General features: G+C 46.0%; 1 non-coding gene across 1 annotated transcript; it reads left to right on the forward strand.

Moving 5' to 3' along the window:
* The first annotated feature begins 3,339 nt into the window (after positions 1–3,339).
* Trnai-aau (transfer RNA isoleucine (anticodon AAU)) lies at positions 3,340–3,411 on the forward strand. The gene has a single exon. It is a non-coding gene; the product is annotated as a tRNA-Ile (tRNA).
* Positions 3,412–5,062: the final 1,651 nt, after the last annotated feature.

Here is a 5,062-nt window from a genome sequence, read left to right on the forward strand (position 1 = left end):
CGAGATTTAATGGAAATAGCAACTTTAATCTTTGCCTACGTCTCTGTCAGTCGCAAGGAAACTGTATTTGAAGGTGAAGGTGATTTTGTAGACATGTGTGAAAGACATGTTCTGAAATGCAAGTGTTGTGGTTTGGAGAGCACATCGGTTACGTGTCAGATGTGTAACCAAGCAGTAATTTGTCGCCATAGCTGCAAATATTAGCCGGTAATATGAAGTGTTGTCAGCTGAAGTCTGATGATGCAGACGACCGTAAGGACGAAGTACCCAAGAGTACCACTAGGCCGCGCCTCTTTAGCTAAGTGTTAGAGCACTGGTCTAATAAACCAGGGGTTGTAAGTTCCATCCTCACAGGAGAAAGATGAATTTTGGAAAATAGTTGCGCGTCGTGGCCGTATAGCAAACAGTACCTGTGATGACGAACAATTAGCAACAGGCGTTTTTTTAAGAATTACTCTCAGATGTGATTAAGGCGAATGGCGCAGATAAAGCATTTGCCAAAGCGGTACAGCATAAGGTGGGGCGAGGCAGTCTGAATTACATTTTATAGATGTATTTCTCACTTATCTCAGAGCCTCTCGCGATCTTCGTCGTCGTCGTCGTCGTCGTCGTCGCCGCCGTCGCTTCTGCAGAAGTAGCAAATGGCCATCGTAGCAAATGCGGCGAGGGACGCCCTGCCTTCGATTCCGAATGCACAAAGTGTGTGGTCTTGTTTCTCAGTCTATATTTGGTCGGTCTCGTCAGAGGTTGAATGTAACGAATGGGTGGGAAAGAGCAAGGGGCAGCGGCTGTGTAGAACGAAAACACAAATCCTCAGGGGTGTGAGCGTTTCGAGATGAGTCGTATACATGTAAATGTTGGTCGTCAGTGACCGTGTGGCCTAATGGATAAGGCGCCGGCTTCGGATCTGAAGATTACAGGTTCGAATGCTGTCACGCTTGTGTTTTTCCAGTTCTGAAAAAGAAACATACCGTTTTAATGTAGCAATTGAGCAGTACGAAACCGTCTGAATGTTGCTGTTGACCATTTTTTGCTTGGAGATGCTCTTGAGCTTGAAACACACACAACAAGACCGGTGTTAACTAGCGAAATGGTCGGCAGAGTGCTGACACAGCGAGTTTTGACTATCACTTGCACATCTAAAACAACGTCGGAAAGTAACTCGTTCGGCTTTTGAGTCACATAAAGTATGTGTGTTAATTTTGACGCCACTAGCTCTGCTTGTTGTCATGCAATTTCTTTGCCTCTCAGAAATGATTATGACATAAAAGTGAAGTACGTGACGAGTGTGACGTTAGGAAAACATTAGGCAGCATGGAGAGATTCTGTATGTGACCACCCAACCCAAACGAGTACTGTGTGACGTGCTACCCGGCAAGTATTCACCGAGGTAGCCGGCTAGCTCAGACGGTAGAGCGTCAGACTCTTAATCCCAGGGTCGTGGGTTCCAGCCAAACGCTGGGCGGAACGGAATTTTGTTCCGCTGCAGGTGTAAATTACCGTTTTTCTGATTAACGAGATTTAATGGAAATAGCAACTTTAATCTTTGCCTACGTCTCCGTCAGTCGCAAGGAAACTGTATTTGAAGGTGAAGGTGATTTTGTAGACATGTGTGAAAGACATGTTCTGAAATGCAAGTGTTGTGGTTTGGAGAGCACATCGGTTACGTGTCAGATGTGTAGCCAAGCAGTAATTTGTCACCATAGCTGCAAATATTAGCCGGTAATATGAAGTGTTGTCAGCTAAAGTCTGATGATGCAGACGACCGTAAGGACGAAGTACCCAAAAGTACCACTAGGCTGCGCCTCTTCAGCTCAGTGGTAGAGCACTGGTCTAATAAACCAGGGGTCGTAAGTTCCAGCCTCACAGGAGCAAGATGAATTTTGGAAATTAGTTGCGCGTCGTGGCCGTATAGCAAACAGTACCTGTGATGACGAACAATTAGCAACAGGCGTTTTTTTAAGAATTACTCCCAGATGTGATTAAGGCGAATGGCGCAGATAAAGCATTTGCCAAAGCGGTACAGCATAAGGTGGGGCGAGGCAGTCTGAATTACATTTTATAGATGTATTTCTCACTTATCTCAGAGCCTCTCGCGATCTTCGTCGTCGTCGTCGTCGTCGTCGTCGTCGTCGTCGTCGTCGTCGCCGCCGCCGTCGCTTTTGCAGAAGTAGCAAATGGCCATCGTAGCAAATGCGGCGAGGGACGCCCTGCCTTCGATTCCGAATGCACAAAGTGTGTGGTCTTGTTTCTCAGTCTATATTTGGTCGGTCTCGTCAGAGGTTGAATGTAACGAATGGGTGGGAAAGAGCAAGGGGCAGCGGCTGTGTAGAACGAAAACACAAATCCTCAGGGGTGTGAGCGTTTCGAGATGAGTCGTATACATGTAAATGTTGGTCGTCAGCGACCGTGTGGTCTAATGGATAAGGCGCCGGCTTCGGATCTGAAGATTACAGGTTCGAATGCTGTCACGCTTGTGTTTTTCCAGTTCTGAAAAAGAAACATACCGTTTTAATGTAGCAATTGAGCAGTACGAAACCGTCTGAATGTTGCTGTTGACCATTTTTTGCTTGGAGATGCTCTTGAGCTTGAAACACACACAACAAGACCGGTGTTAACTAGCGAAATGGTCGGCAGAGTGCTGACACAGCGAGTTTTGACTATCACTTGCACATCTAAAACAACGTCGGAAAGTAACTCGTTCGGCTTTTGAGTCACATAAAGTATGTGTGTTAATTTTGACGCCACTAGCTCTGCTTGTTGTCATGCAATTTCTTTGCCTCTCAGAAATGATTATGACATAAAAGTGAAGTACGTGACGAGTGTGACGTTAGGAAAACATTAGGCAGCATGGAGAGATTCTGTATGTGACCACCCAACCCAAACGAGTACTGTGTGACGTGCTACCCGGCAAGTATTCACCGAGGTAGCCGGCTAGCTCAGTCGGTAGAGCGTCAGACTCTTAATCCTAGGGTCGTGGGTTCGAGCCAGACGCTGGGCGGAACGGAATTTTGTTCCGCTGCAGGTGTAAATTACCGTTTTTCTGATTAACGAGATTTAATGGAAATAGCAACTTTAATCTTTGCCTACGTCTCTGTCAGTCGCAAGGAAACTGTATTTGAAGGTGAAGGTGATTTTGTAGACATGTGTGAAAGACATGTTCTGAAATGCAAGTGTTGTGGTTTGGAGAGCACATCGGTTACGTGTCAGATGTGTAGCCAAGCAGTAATTTGTCGCCATAGCTGCAAATATTAGCCGGTAATATGAAGTGTTGTCAGCTAAAGTCTGATGATGCAGACGACCGTAAGGACGAAGTACCCAAGAGTACCGCTAGGCCGCGCCTCTTTAGCTCAGTGGTAGAGCACTGGTCTAATAAACCAGTGGTCGTAAGTTCCATCCTCACAGGAGAAAGATGAATTTTGGAAATTAGTTGCGCGTCGTGGCCGTATAGCAAACAGTACCTGTGATGACGAACAATTAGCAACAGGCGTTTCTTTAAGAATAACTCTCAGATGTGATTAAGGCGAATGGCGCAGATAAAGCATTTGCCAAAGCGGTACAGCATAAGGTGGGGCGAGGCAGTCTGAATTAGATTTTATAGATGTATTTCTCACTTATCTCAGAGCCTCTCGCGATCTTCGTCGTCGTCGTCGTCGTCGTCGTCGTCGCCGCCGCCGCTTCTGCAGAAGTAGCAAATGGCCATCGTAGCAAATGCGGCGAGGGACGCCCTTCCTTCGATTCCGAATGCACAAAGTGTGTGGTCTTGTTTCTCAGTCTATATTTGGTCGGTCTCGTCAGAGGTTGAATGTAACGAATGGGTGGGAAAGAGCAAGGGGCAGCGGCTGTGTAGAACGAAAACACAAATCCTCAGGGGTGTGAGCGTTTCGAGATGAATCGTATACATGTAAATGTTGGTCGTCAGTGACCGTGTGGCCTAATGGATAAGGCGCCGGCTTCGGATCTGAAGATTACAGGTTCGAATGCTGTCACGCTTGTGTTTTTCCAGTTCTGAAAAAGAAACATACCGTTTTAATGTAGCAATTGAGCAGTACGAAACCGTCTGAATGTTGCTGTTGACCATTTTTTGCTTGGAGATGCTCTTGAGCTTGAAACACACACAACAAGACCGGTGTTAACTAGCGAAATGGTCGGCAGAGTGCTGACACAGCGAGTTTTGACTATCACTTGCACATCTAAAACAACGTCGGAAAGTAACTCGTTCGGCTTTTGAGTCACATAAAGTATGTGTGTTAATTTTGACGCCACTAGCTCTGCTTGTTGTCATGCAATTTCTTTGCCTCTCAGAAATGATTATGACATAAAAGTGAAGTACGTGACGAGTGTGACGTTAGGAAAACATTAGGCAGCATGGAGAGATTCTGTATGTGACCACCCAACCCAAACGAGTACTGTGTGACGTGCTACCCGGCAAGTATTCACCGAGGTAGCCGGCTAGCTCAGTCGGTAGAGCGTCAGACTCTTAATCCCAGGTTCGTGGGTTCGAGCCAGACGCTGGGCGGAACGGAATTTTGTTCCGCTGCAGGTGTAAATTACCGTTTTTCTGATTAACGAGATTTAATGGAAATAGCAACTTTAATCTTTGCCTACGTCTCTGTCAGTCGCAAGGAAACTGTATTTGAAGGTGAAGGTGATTTTGTAGACATGTGTGAAAGACATGTTCTGAAATGCAAGTGTTGTGGTTTGGAGAGCACATCGGTTACGTGTCAGATGTGTAGCCAAGCAGTAATTTGTCACCATAGCTGCAAATATTAGCCGGTATTATGAAGTGTTGTCAGCTAAAGTCTGATGATGCAGACGACCGTAAGGACGAAGTACCCAAGAGTACCATTAGGCTGCGCCTCTTCAGCTCAGTGGTAGAGCACTGGTCTAATAAACCAGGGGTCGTAAGTTCCATCCTCACAGGAGAAAGATGAATTTTGGAAATTAGTTGCGCGTCGTGGCCGTATAGCAAACAGTACCTGTGATGACGAACAATTAGCAACAGGCGTTTTTTTAAGAATTACTCTCAGATGTGATTAAGGCGAATGGTGCAGATAAAGCA

This window comes from Schistocerca gregaria, chromosome 3, assembly GCF_023897955.1.
Source record: "Schistocerca gregaria isolate iqSchGreg1 chromosome 3, iqSchGreg1.2, whole genome shotgun sequence".
In the NCBI taxonomy this organism is placed as follows: domain Eukaryota; kingdom Metazoa; phylum Arthropoda; class Insecta; order Orthoptera; family Acrididae; genus Schistocerca; species Schistocerca gregaria.